General features: G+C 47.9%; 8 pseudogenes; all 8 read left to right on the forward strand.

Moving 5' to 3' along the window:
* Positions 1–262: 262 nt before the first annotated feature.
* LOC142463763 (U1 spliceosomal RNA) lies at positions 263–435 on the forward strand (annotated as a pseudogene).
* Positions 436–1,959: 1,524 nt separating this feature from the next.
* Positions 1,960–2,132, forward strand: LOC142463764 (U1 spliceosomal RNA; annotated as a pseudogene).
* Positions 2,133–3,603: 1,471 nt separating this feature from the next.
* Positions 3,604–3,776, forward strand: LOC142463765 (U1 spliceosomal RNA; annotated as a pseudogene).
* A 1,618-nt stretch (positions 3,777–5,394) lies between these two features.
* LOC142463766 (U1 spliceosomal RNA) lies at positions 5,395–5,567 on the forward strand (annotated as a pseudogene).
* A 1,539-nt stretch (positions 5,568–7,106) lies between these two features.
* LOC142463767 (U1 spliceosomal RNA) lies at positions 7,107–7,279 on the forward strand (annotated as a pseudogene).
* Positions 7,280–8,821: 1,542 nt separating this feature from the next.
* LOC142463768 (U1 spliceosomal RNA) lies at positions 8,822–8,994 on the forward strand (annotated as a pseudogene).
* Positions 8,995–10,541: 1,547 nt separating this feature from the next.
* On the forward strand, positions 10,542–10,714 carry LOC142463769 (U1 spliceosomal RNA; annotated as a pseudogene).
* Positions 10,715–12,287: 1,573 nt separating this feature from the next.
* On the forward strand, positions 12,288–12,460 carry LOC142463770 (U1 spliceosomal RNA; annotated as a pseudogene).
* The last annotated feature ends 1,557 nt before the right edge of the window (positions 12,461–14,017 follow it).

A 14,017-nucleotide genomic window follows, 5' to 3' on the forward strand; every position in this document is an offset into this window, starting at 1 on the left:
GGGCGGGGGAGGGGCTTTGCTTCTAGGGAGGGGATGTCTTCGATCTATGTTGTTTGACAAATATTCGCTGCTGCACAAATGTTTGCATGGAATGGCCTAAGCTGATCCTTGCTGCAGGTGCTGGCTCAGATACTAGGCCTCAGCTACTGTGGTGCTTGCTGCTGCCGCTGTAGCCGCTGCACCAATGACCAGGCTGCTCTCTCCACAAGGGTGACACTTGTCCTGGGACAGGGCTAGTTGCCCCCCAGCGCCATTCCAACTCATACTTACCTGGCAGGGGAGTACACTATACAGCCACGATCCTGCAGGTGGCTCTCCCAGGGCGAGGCTTGCTCATTGCACTTGGAGCTAGCTGACCTCTGCGATTTCCCCACATGCGGGAAACTCGACTGCACAATTTCTGGTAGTGGGGGACTGCGTGCGCGCTCTCCCCTGTTTTTCGACTGTTAGAAAAAACAGAAACAAAAATCAACAACAATAACAACAACCACCACCCACAGCACAGGTGTTTGTTCAGACAAGCTGCTATTGCCACTGCTTGGGCTTTGGGCCTGGTCAATAACTGTGGCATAAAAGGAGCAAACCAACTAGCCAGGTAGCAACATCTCAAACAGGGAGAAATGACAATTAGGCACCTGCGCAGACATTTAGGAATAAATTCAGGTGGATTGGGAAATACGGAAACACATATAATTCATGAAAAAAAACATTCTAAACAAAAAGGGCCAAGAACTGTAGAATATGAGTCGCTGCAGCAGCAGCAGCAGCAGCAGCAGCAGCAGCAGCAGCAGCAGCAGCAGCAGCAGCAGCAGCAGCAGCAGCAGCAGCAGCAGCAGCAGCAGCAGCAGCAGTAAAAATGTATCCCTCTCTTTCCAATGTCCACCTCTCTGGCTGATTGTTTTCTTTTCTTTTTTTGGTTTGAGATACGAATCTCTCTATTATTATACTGAGATAAGTGCAATACACAATGTATAGGTGATTTCAAAGTCACAATTGTATGTTTGATGCCTTTTGAAATATTGTATAAAGCAGCACATTTACAAACAAATCTGGATTCATTTTTTTTTTTTAAATGGCCGTTCCTTGCAGGATATGGGGTTTTTATTTCACCCCCTCCCCGCCCTAGTTCTACATGGTATGTCTGGGTCTCTGTAGCCAGACCACCCCATGTGATGATATCACAAAGGGAGTATACAGTACGTTCTAGAGTTTCTAGGCTCCAAAGTAACAAAGAGCAGCATTTAAAACCAACAGATTGCAAACTATCTGCTGAGCAGTGCAAAAACAATATCTATCTATCTATCTATCTATCTATCTATCTATCTATCTATCTCTATCCAGGGAGCAGCAGACAGTGTTAGCTTGCTTCTATATTTATGCAAATGCCATGTAAGCAGCCATGCTGGTAAGGGGCAAAGTGTCAAGTTTGCCAGCAGGACTGGGCATCTCTCCCTTTTTATGCTGCTGCAGCAGCAGCAGCAGCAGCAGCAGCAGAGAGAGTGCAAGCAGGTAGGGAAGATGTAGAAAGCCACCCCAGAAATATGGTGTCCCCCTGTCTGTCTGTCCCCCTGTCTGTCGGTCTCTCCGCCAGCTGGAATGACAGAGCTGAGCGGTGTTCAAAGTGATTGCTTCTTCCTTTTAAAACCAAGAAGTAGTACCTTGCGGCGAAGCTTGGCTTCTCTGGGTGCTTGTCGGATGGGCGGGGGAGGGGCTTTGCTTCTAGGGAGGGGATGTCTTCGATCTATGTTGTTTGACAAATATTCGCTGCTGCACAAATGTTTGCATGGAATGGCCTAAGCTGATCCTTGCTGCAGGTGCTGGCTCAGATACTAGGCCTCAGCTACTGTGGTGCTTGCTGCTGCCGCTGTAGCCGCTGCACCAATGACCAGGCTGCTCTCTCCACAAGGGTGACACTTGTCCTGGGACAGGGCTAGTTGCCCCCCAGCGCCATTCCAACTCATACTTACCTGGCAGGGGAGTACACTATACAGCCACGATCCTGCAGGTGGCTCTCCCAGGGCGAGGCTTGCTCATTGCACTTGGAGCTAGCTGACCTCTGCGATTTCCCCACATGCGGGAAACTCGACTGCACAATTTCTGGTAGTGGGGGACTGCGTGCGCGCTCTCCCCTGTTTTTCGACTGTTAGAAAAAACAGAAACAAAAATCAACAACAATAACAACAACCACCACCCACAGCACAGGTGTTTGTTCAGACAAGCTGCTATTGCCACTGCTTGGGCTTTGGGCCTGGTCAATAACTGTGGCATAAAAGGAGCAAACCAACTAGCCAGGTAGCAACATCTCAAACAGGGAGAAATGACAATTAGGCACCTGCGCAGACATTTAGGAATAAATTCAGGTGGATGGGAAATACGGAAACACATATAATTCATGAAAAAAAACATTCTAAACAAAAAGGGCCAAGAACTGTAGAATATGAGTCGCTGCAGCAGCAGCAGCAGCAGCAGCAGCAGCAGTAAAAATGTATCCCTCTCTTTCCAATGTCCACCTCTCTGGCTGATTGTTTTCTTTTCTTTTTTTGGTTTGAGATACGAATCTCTCTATTATTATACTGAGATAAGTGCAATACACAATGTATAGGTGATTTCAAAGTCACAATTGTATGTTTGATGCCTTTTGAAATATTGTATAAAGCAGCACATTTACAAACAAATCTGGATTCATTTTTTTTTTTTAAATGGCCGTTCCTTGCAGGATATGGGGTTTTTATTTCACCCCCTCCCCGCCCTAGTTCTACATGGTATGTCTGGGTCTCTGTAGCCAGACCACCCCATGTGATGATATCACAAAGGGAGTATACAGTACGTTCTAGAGTTTCTAGGCTCCAAAGTAACAAAGAGCAGCATTTAAAACCAACAGATTGCAAACTATCTGCTGAGCAGTGCAAAAACAATATCTATCTATCTATCTATCTATCTATCTATCTATCTATCTATCTATCTATCTCTATCCAGGGAGCAGCAGACAGTGTTAGCTTGCTTCTATATTTATGCAAATGCCATGTAAGCAGCCATGCTGGTAAGGGGCAAAGTGTCAAGTTTGCCAGCAGGACTGGGCATCTCTCCCTTTTTATGCTGCAGCAGCAGCAGCAGCAGCAGCAGCAGCAGCAGCAGCAGAGAGAGTGCAAGCAGGTAGGGAAGATGTAGAAAGCCACCCCAGAAATATGGTGTCCCCCTGTCTGTCTGTCCCCCTGTCTGTCGGTCTCTCCGCCAGCTGGAATGACAGAGCTGAGCGGTGTTCAAAGTGATTGCTTCTTCCTTTTAAAACCAAGAAGTAGTACCTTGCGGCGAAGCTTGGCTTCTCTGGGTGCTTGTCGGATGGGCGGGGGAGGGGCTTTGCTTCTAGGGAGGGGATGTCTTCGATCTATGTTGTTTGACAAATATTCGCTGCTGCACAAATGTTTGCATGGAATGGCCTAAGCTGATCCTTGCTGCAGGTGCTGGCTCAGATACTAGGCCTCAGCTACTGTGGTGCTTGCTGCTGCCGCTGTAGCCGCTGCACCAATGACCAGGCTGCTCTCTCCACAAGGGTGACACTTGTCCTGGGACAGGGCTAGTTGCCCCCCAGCGCCATTCCAACTCATACTTACCTGGCAGGGGAGTACACTATACAGCCACGATCCTGCAGGTGGCTCTCCCAGGGCGAGGCTTGCTCATTGCACTTGGAGCTAGCTGACCTCTGCGATTTCCCCACATGCGGGAAACTCGACTGCACAATTTCTGGTAGTGGGGGACTGCGTGCGCGCTCTCCCCTGTTTTTCGACTGTTAGAAAAAACAGAAACAAAAATCAACAACAATAACAACAACCACCACCCACAGCACAGGTGTTTGTTCAGACAAGCTGCTATTGCCACTGCTTGGGCTTTGGGCCTGGTCAATAACTGTGGCATAAAAGGAGCAAACCAACTAGCCAGGTAGCAACATCTCAAACAGGGAGAAATGACAATTAGGCACCTGCGCAGACATTTAGGAATAAATTCAGGTGGATTGGGAAATACGGAAACACATATAATTCATGAAAAAAAACATTCTAAACAAAAAGGGCCAAGAACTGTAGAATATGAGTCGCTGCAGCAGCAGCAGCAGCAGCAGCAGCAGCAGCAGCAGCAGCAGCAGCAGCAGCAGCAGCAGCAGCAGCAGCAGCAGCAGCAGCAGCAGCAGCAGCAGCAGCAGCAGCAGCAGCAGCAGCAGCAGCAGCAGCAGCAGCAGCAGCAGCAGCAGCAGCAGCAGCAGCAGCAGCAGCAGCAGCAGCAGCAGTAAAAATGTATCCCTCTCTTTCCAATGTCCACCTCTCTGGCTGATTGTTTTCTTTTCTTTTTTTGGTTTGAGATACGAATCTCTCTATTATTATACTGAGATAAGTGCAATACACAATGTATAGGTGATTTCAAAGTCACAATTGTATGTTTGATGCCTTTTGAAATATTGTATAAAGCAGCACATTTACAAACAAATCTGGATTCATTTTTTTTTTTTAAATGGCCGTTCCTTGCAGGATATGGGGTTTTTATTTCACCCCCTCCCCGCCCTAGTTCTACATGGTATGTCTGGGTCTCTGTAGCCAGACCACCCCATGTGATGATATCACAAAGGGAGTATACAGTACGTTCTAGAGTTTCTAGGCTCCAAAGTAACAAAGAGCAGCATTTAAAACCAACAGATTGCAAACTATCTGCTGAGCAGTGCAAAAACAATATCTATCTATCTATCTATCTATCTATCTATCTATCTATCTATCTATCTCTATCCAGGGAGCAGCAGACAGTGTTAGCTTGCTTCTATATTTATGCAAATGCCATGTAAGCAGCCATGCTGGTAAGGGGCAAAGTGTCAAGTTTGCCAGCAGGACTGGGCATCTCTCCCTTTTTATGCTGCAGCAGCAGCAGCAGCAGCAGCAGCAGCAGCAGAGAGAGTGCAAGCAGGTAGGGAAGATGTAGAAAGCCACCCCAGAAATATGGTGTCCCCCTGTCTGTCTGTCCCCCTGTCTGTCGGTCTCTCCGCCAGCTGGAATGACAGAGCTGAGCGGTGTTCAAAGTGATTGCTTCTTCCTTTTAAAACCAAGAAGTAGTACCTTGCGGCGAAGCTTGGCTTCTCTGGGTGCTTGTCGGATGGGCGGGGGAGGGGCTTTGCTTCTAGGGAGGGGATGTCTTCGATCTATGTTGTTTGACAAATATTCGCTGCTGCACAAATGTTTGCATGGAATGGCCTAAGCTGATCCTTGCTGCAGGTGCTGGCTCAGATACTAGGCCTCAGCTACTGTGGTGCTTGCTGCTGCCGCTGTAGCCGCTGCACCAATGACCAGGCTGCTCTCTCCACAAGGGTGACACTTGTCCTGGGACAGGGCTAGTTGCCCCCCAGCGCCATTCCAACTCATACTTACCTGGCAGGGGAGTACACTATACAGCCACGATCCTGCAGGTGGCTCTCCCAGGGCGAGGCTTGCTCATTGCACTTGGAGCTAGCTGACCTCTGCGATTTCCCCACATGCGGGAAACTCGACTGCACAATTTCTGGTAGTGGGGGACTGCGTGCGCGCTCTCCCCTGTTTTTCGACTGTTAGAAAAAACAGAAACAAAAATCAACAACAATAACAACAACCACCACCCACAGCACAGGTGTTTGTTCAGACAAGCTGCTATTGCCACTGCTTGGGCTTTGGGCCTGGTCAATAACTGTGGCATAAAAGGAGCAAACCAACTAGCCAGGTAGCAACATCTCAAACAGGGAGAAATGACAATTAGGCACCTGCGCAGACATTTAGGAATAAATTCAGGTGGATTGGGAAATACGGAAACACATATAATTCATGAAAAAAAACATTCTAAACAAAAAGGGCCAAGAACTGTAGAATATGAGTCGCTGCAGCAGCAGCAGCAGCAGCAGCAGCAGCAGCAGCAGCAGCAGCAGCAGCAGCAGCAGCAGCAGCAGCAGCAGCAGCAGCAGCAGCAGCAGCAGCAGCAGCAGCAGCAGCAGCAGTAAAAATGTATCCCTCTCTTTCCAATGTCCACCTCTCTGGCTGATTGTTTTCTTTTCTTTTTTTGGTTTGAGATACGAATCTCTCTATTATTATACTGAGATAAGTGCAATACACAATGTATAGGTGATTTCAAAGTCACAATTGTATGTTTGATGCCTTTTGAAATATTGTATAAAGCAGCACATTTACAAACAAATCTGGATTCATTTTTTTTTTTTAAATGGCCGTTCCTTGCAGGATATGGGGTTTTTATTTCACCCCCTCCCCGCCCTAGTTCTACATGGTATGTCTGGGTCTCTGTAGCCAGACCACCCCATGTGATGATATCACAAAGGGAGTATACAGTACGTTCTAGAGTTTCTAGGCTCCAAAGTAACAAAGAGCAGCATTTAAAACCAACAGATTGCAAACTATCTGCTGAGCAGTGCAAAAACAATATCTATCTATCTATCTATCTATCTATCTATCTATCTATCTATCTCTATCCAGGGAGCAGCAGACAGTGTTAGCTTGCTTCTATATTTATGCAAATGCCATGTAAGCAGCCATGCTGGTAAGGGGCAAAGTGTCAAGTTTGCCAGCAGGACTGGGCATCTCTCCCTTTTTATGCTGCTGCAGCAGCAGCAGCAGCAGCAGCAGCAGAGAGAGTGCAAGCAGGTAGGGAAGATGTAGAAAGCCACCCCAGAAATATGGTGTCCCCCTGTCTGTCTGTCCCCCTGTCTGTCGGTCTCTCCGCCAGCTGGAATGACAGAGCTGAGCGGTGTTCAAAGTGATTGCTTCTTCCTTTTAAAACCAAGAAGTAGTACCTTGCGGCGAAGCTTGGCTTCTCTGGGTGCTTGTCGGATGGGCGGGGGAGGGGCTTTGCTTCTAGGGAGGGGATGTCTTCGATCTATGTTGTTTGACAAATATTCGCTGCTGCACAAATGTTTGCATGGAATGGCCTAAGCTGATCCTTGCTGCAGGTGCTGGCTCAGATACTAGGCCTCAGCTACTGTGGTGCTTGCTGCTGCCGCTGTAGCCGCTGCACCAATGACCAGGCTGCTCTCTCCACAAGGGTGACACTTGTCCTGGGACAGGGCTAGTTGCCCCCCAGCGCCATTCCAACTCATACTTACCTGGCAGGGGAGTACACTATACAGCCACGATCCTGCAGGTGGCTCTCCCAGGGCGAGGCTTGCTCATTGCACTTGGAGCTAGCTGACCTCTGCGATTTCCCCACATGCGGGAAACTCGACTGCACAATTTCTGGTAGTGGGGGACTGCGTGCGCGCTCTCCCCTGTTTTTCGACTGTTAGAAAAAACAGAAACAAAAATCAACAACAATAACAACAACCACCACCCACAGCACAGGTGTTTGTTCAGACAAGCTGCTATTGCCACTGCTTGGGCTTTGGGCCTGGTCAATAACTGTGGCATAAAAGGAGCAAACCAACTAGCCAGGTAGCAACATCTCAAACAGGGAGAAATGACAATTAGGCACCTGCGCAGACATTTAGGAATAAATTCAGGTGGATTGGGAAATACGGAAACACATATAATTCATGAAAAAAAACATTCTAAACAAAAAGGGCCAAGAACTGTAGAATATGAGTCGCTGCAGCAGCAGCAGCAGCAGCAGCAGCAGCAGCAGCAGCAGCAGCAGCAGCAGCAGCAGCAGCAGCAGCAGCAGCAGCAGCAGCAGCAGCAGCAGCAGCAGCAGCAGCAGCAGCAGCAGTAAAAATGTATCCCTCTCTTTCCAATGTCCACCTCTCTGGCTGATTGTTTTCTTTTCTTTTTTTGGTTTGAGATACGAATCTCTCTATTATTATACTGAGATAAGTGCAATACACAATGTATAGGTGATTTCAAAGTCACAATTGTATGTTTGATGCCTTTTGAAATATTGTATAAAGCAGCACATTTACAAACAAATCTGGATTCATTTTTTTTTTTTAAATGGCCGTTCCTTGCAGGATATGGGGTTTTTATTTCACCCCCTCCCCGCCCTAGTTCTACATGGTATGTCTGGGTCTCTGTAGCCAGACCACCCCATGTGATGATATCACAAAGGGAGTATACAGTACGTTCTAGAGTTTCTAGGCTCCAAAGTAACAAAGAGCAGCATTTAAAACCAACAGATTGCAAACTATCTGCTGAGCAGTGCAAAAACAATATCTATCTATCTATCTATCTATCTATCTATCTATCTATCTATCTCTATCCAGGGAGCAGCAGACAGTGTTAGCTTGCTTCTATATTTATGCAAATGCCATGTAAGCAGCCATGCTGGTAAGGGGCAAAGTGTCAAGTTTGCCAGCAGGACTGGGCATCTCTCCCTTTTTATGCTGCTGCAGCAGCAGCAGCAGCAGCAGCAGCAGAGAGAGTGCAAGCAGGTAGGGAAGATGTAGAAAGCCACCCCAGAAATATGGTGTCCCCCTGTCTGTCTGTCCCCCTGTCTGTCGGTCTCTCCGCCAGCTGGAATGACAGAGCTGAGCGGTGTTCAAAGTGATTGCTTCTTCCTTTTAAAACCAAGAAGTAGTACCTTGCGGCGAAGCTTGGCTTCTCTGGGTGCTTGTCGGATGGGCGGGGGAGGGGCTTTGCTTCTAGGGAGGGGATGTCTTCGATCTATGTTGTTTGACAAATATTCGCTGCTGCACAAATGTTTGCATGGAATGGCCTAAGCTGATCCTTGCTGCAGGTGCTGGCTCAGATACTAGGCCTCAGCTACTGTGGTGCTTGCTGCTGCCGCTGTAGCCGCTGCACCAATGACCAGGCTGCTCTCTCCACAAGGGTGACACTTGTCCTGGGACAGGGCTAGTTGCCCCCCAGCGCCATTCCAACTCATACTTACCTGGCAGGGGAGTACACTATACAGCCACGATCCTGCAGGTGGCTCTCCCAGGGCGAGGCTTGCTCATTGCACTTGGAGCTAGCTGACCTCTGCGATTTCCCCACATGCGGGAAACTCGACTGCACAATTTCTGGTAGTGGGGGACTGCGTGCGCGCTCTCCCCTGTTTTTCGACTGTTAGAAAAAACAGAAACAAAAATCAACAACAATAACAACAACCACCACCCACAGCACAGGTGTTTGTTCAGACAAGCTGCTATTGCCACTGCTTGGGCTTTGGGCCTGGTCAATAACTGTGGCATAAAAGGAGCAAACCAACTAGCCAGGTAGCAACATCTCAAACAGGGAGAAATGACAATTAGGCACCTGCGCAGACATTTAGGAATAAATTCAGGTGGATTGGGAAATACGGAAACACATATAATTCATGAAAAAAAACATTCTAAACAAAAAGGGCCAAGAACTGTAGAATATGAGTCGCTGCAGCAGCAGCAGCAGCAGCAGCAGCAGCAGCAGCAGCAGCAGCAGCAGCAGCAGCAGCAGCAGCAGCAGCAGCAGCAGCAGCAGCAGCAGCAGCAGCAGCAGCAGCAGCAGCAGCAGCAGCAGCAGTAAAAATGTATCCCTCTCTTTCCAATGTCCACCTCTCTGGCTGATTGTTTTCTTTTCTTTTTTTGGTTTGAGATACGAATCTCTCTATTATTATACTGAGATAAGTGCAATACACAATGTATAGGTGATTTCAAAGTCACAATTGTATGTTTGATGCCTTTTGAAATATTGTATAAAGCAGCACATTTACAAACAAATCTGGATTCATTTTTTTTTTTTAAATGGCCGTTCCTTGCAGGATATGGGGTTTTTATTTCACCCCCTCCCCGCCCTAGTTCTACATGGTATGTCTGGGTCTCTGTAGCCAGACCACCCCATGTGATGATATCACAAAGGGAGTATACAGTACGTTCTAGAGTTTCTAGGCTCCAAAGTAACAAAGAGCAGCATTTAAAACCAACAGATTGCAAACTATCTGCTGAGCAGTGCAAAAACAATATCTATCTATCTATCTATCTATCTATCTATCTATCTATCTCTATCCAGGGAGCAGCAGACAGTGTTAGCTTGCTTCTATATTTATGCAAATGCCATGTAAGCAGCCATGCTGGTAAGGGGCAAAGTGTCAAGTTTGCCAGCAGGACTGGGCATCTCTCCCTTTTTATGCTGCTGCAGCAGCAGCAGCAGCAGCAGCAGCAGAGAGAGTGCAAGCAGGTAGGGAAGATGTAGAAAGCCACCCCAGAAATATGGTGTCCCCCTGTCTGTCTGTCCCCCTGTCTGTCGGTCTCTCCGCCAGCTGGAATGACAGAGCTGAGCGGTGTTCAAAGTGATTGCTTCTTCCTTTTAAAACCAAGAAGTAGTACCTTGCGGCGAAGCTTGGCTTCTCTGGGTGCTTGTCGGATGGGCGGGGGAGGGGCTTTGCTTCTAGGGAGGGGATGTCTTCGATCTATGTTGTTTGACAAATATTCGCTGCTGCACAAATGTTTGCATGGAATGGCCTAAGCTGATCCTTGCTGCAGGTGCTGGCTCAGATACTAGGCCTCAGCTACTGTGGTGCTTGCTGCTGCCGCTGTAGCCGCTGCACCAATGACCAGGCTGCTCTCTCCACAAGGGTGACACTTGTCCTGGGACAGGGCTAGTTGCCCCCCAGCGCCATTCCAACTCATACTTACCTGGCAGGGGAGTACACTATACAGCCACGATCCTGCAGGTGGCTCTCCCAGGGCGAGGCTTGCTCATTGCACTTGGAGCTAGCTGACCTCTGCGATTTCCCCACATGCGGGAAACTCGACTGCACAATTTCTGGTAGTGGGGGACTGCGTGCGCGCTCTCCCCTGTTTTTCGACTGTTAGAAAAAACAGAAACAAAAATCAACAACAATAACAACAACCACCACCCACAGCACAGGTGTTTGTTCAGACAAGCTGCTATTGCCACTGCTTGGGCTTTGGGCCTGGTCAATAACTGTGGCATAAAAGGAGCAAACCAACTAGCCAGGTAGCAACATCTCAAACAGGGAGAAATGACAATTAGGCACCTGCGCAGACATTTAGGAATAAATTCAGGTGGATTGGGAAATACGGAAACACATATAATTCATGAAAAAAAACATTCTAAACAAAAAGGGCCAAGAACTGTAGAATATGAGTCGCTGCAGCAGCAGCAGCAGCAGCAGCAGCAGCAGCAGCAGCAGCAGCAGCAGCAGCAGCAGCAGCAGCAGCAGCAGCAGCAGCAGCAGCAGCAGCAGCAGCAGCAGCAGCAGCAGCAGCAGCAGCAGTAAAAATGTATCCCTCTCTTTCCAATGTCCACCTCTCTGGCTGATTGTTTTCTTTTCTTTTTTTGGTTTGAGATACGAATCTCTCTATTATTATACTGAGATAAGTGCAATACACAATGTATAGGTGATTTCAAAGTCACAATTGTATGTTTGATGCCTTTTGAAATATTGTATAAAGCAGCACATTTACAAACAAATCTGGATTCATTTTTTTTTTTTAAATGGCCGTTCCTTGCAGGATATGGGGTTTTTATTTCACCCCCTCCCCGCCCTAGTTCTACATGGTATGTCTGGGTCTCTGTAGCCAGACCACCCCATGTGATGATATCACAAAGGGAGTATACAGTACGTTCTAGAGTTTCTAGGCTCCAAAGTAACAAAGAGCAGCATTTAAAACCAACAGATTGCAAACTATCTGCTGAGCAGTGCAAAAACAATATCTATCTATCTATCTATCTATCTATCTATCTATCTATCTATCTATCTCTATCCAGGGAGCAGCAGACAGTGTTAGCTTGCTTCTATATTTATGCAAATGCCATGTAAGCAGCCATGCTGGTAAGGGGCAAAGTGTCAAGTTTGCCAGCAGGACTGGGCATCTCTCCCTTTTTATGCTGCAGCAGCAGCAGCAGCAGCAGCAGCAGCAGCAGCAGCAGCAGCAGCAGCAGAGAGAGTGCAAGCAGGTAGGGAAGATGTAGAAAGCCACCCCAGAAATATGGTGTCCCCCTGTCTGTCTGTCCCCCTGTCTGTCGGTCTCTCCGCCAGCTGGAATGACAGAGCTGAGCGGTGTTCAAAGTGATTGCTTCTTCCTTTTAAAACCAAGAAGTAGTACCTTGCGGCGAAGCTTGGCTTCTCTGGGTGCTTGTCGGATGGGCGGGGGAGGGGCTTTGCTTCTAGGGAGGGGATGTCTTCGATCTATGTTGTTTGACAAATATTCGCTGCTGCACAAATGTTTGCATGGAATGGCCTAAGCTGATCCTTGCTGCAGGTGCTGGCTCAGATACTAGGCCTCAGCTACTGTGGTGCTTGCTGCTGCCGCTGTAGCCGCTGCACCAATGACCAGGCTGCTCTCTCCACAAGGGTGACACTTGTCCTGGGACAGGGCTAGTTGCCCCCCAGCGCCATTCCAACTCATACTTACCTGGCAGGGGAGTACACTATACAGCCACGATCCTGCAGGTGGCTCTCCCAGGGCGAGGCTTGCTCATTGCACTTGGAGCTAGCTGACCTCTGCGATTTCCCCACATGCGGGAAACTCGACTGCACAATTTCTGGTAGTGGGGGACTGCGTGCGCGCTCTCCCCTGTTTTTCGACTGTTAGAAAAAACAGAAACAAAAATCAACAACAATAACAACAACCACCACCCACAGCACAGGTGTTTGTTCAGACAAGCTGCTATTGCCACTGCTTGGGCTTTGGGCCTGGTCAATAACTGTGGCATAAAAGGAGCAAACCAACTAGCCAGGTAGCAACATCTCAAACAGGGAGAAATGACAATTAGGCACCTGCGCAGACATTTAGGAATAAATTCAGGTGGATTGGGAAATACGGAAACACATATAATTCATGAAAAAAAACATTCTAAACAAAAAGGGCCAAGAACTGTAGAATATGAGTCGCTGCAGCAGCAGCAGCAGCAGCAGCAGCAGCAGCAGCAGCAGCAGCAGCAGCAGCAGCAGCAGCAGCAGCAGCAGCAGCAGCAGCAGCAGCAGCAGCAGCAGCAGCAGCAGCAGCAGCAGCAGCAGCAGCAGCAGCAGCAGCAGCAGCAGCAGCAGTAAAAATGTATCCCTCTCTTTCCAATGTCCACCTCTCTGGCTGATTGTTTTCTTTTCTTTTTTTGGTTTGAGATACGAATCTCTCTATTATTATACTGAGATAAGTGCAATACACAATGTATAGGTGATTTCAAAGTCACAATTGTATGTTTGATGCCTTTTGAAATATTGTATAAAGCAGCACATTTACAAACAAATCTGGATTCATTTTTTTTTTTTAAATGGCCGTTCCTTGCAGGATATGGGGTTTTTATTTCACCCCCTCCCCGCCCTAGTTCTACATGGTATGTCTGGGTCTCTGTAGCCAGACCACCCCATGTGATGATATCACAAAGGGAGTATACAGTACGTTCTAGAGTTTCTAGGCTCCAAAGTAACAAAGAGCAGCATTTAAAACCAACAGATTGCAAACTATCTGCTGAGCAGTGCAAAAACAATATCTATCTATCTATCTATCTATCTATCTATCTATCTATCTATCTATCTATCTATCTATCTCTATCCAGGGAGCAGCAGACAGTGTTAGCTTGCTTCTATATTTATGCAAATGCCATGTAAGCAGCCATGCTGGTAAGGGGCAAAGTGTCAAGTTTGCCAGCAGGACTGGGCATCTCTCCCTTTTTATGCTGCTGCAGCAGCAGCAGCAGCAGCAGCAGCAGAGAGAGTGCAAGCAGGTAGGGAAGATGTAGAAAGCCACCCCAGAAATATGGTGTCCCCCTGTCTGTCTGTCCCCCTGTCTGTCGGTCTCTCCGCCAGCTGGAATGACAGAGCTGAGCGGTGTTCAAAGTGATTGCTTCTTCCTTTTAAAACCAAGAAGTAGTACCTTGCGGCGAAGCTTGGCTTCTCTGGGTGCTTGTCGGATGGGCGGGGGAGGGGCTTTGCTTCTAGGGAGGGGATGTCTTCGATCTATGTTGTTTGACAAATATTCGCTGCTGCACAAATGTTTGCATGGAATGGCCTAAGCTGATCCTTGCTGCAGGTGCTGGCTCAGATACTAGGCCTCAGCTACTGTGGTGCTTGCTGCTGCCGCTGTAGCCGCTGCACCAATGACCAGGCTGCTCTCTCCACAAGGGTGACACTTGTCCTG

The sequence above is a fragment of the Ascaphus truei genome, chromosome 11 (genome assembly GCF_040206685.1).
Source record: "Ascaphus truei isolate aAscTru1 chromosome 11, aAscTru1.hap1, whole genome shotgun sequence".
In the NCBI taxonomy this organism is placed as follows: Eukaryota; Metazoa; Chordata; class Amphibia; order Anura; family Ascaphidae; genus Ascaphus; species Ascaphus truei.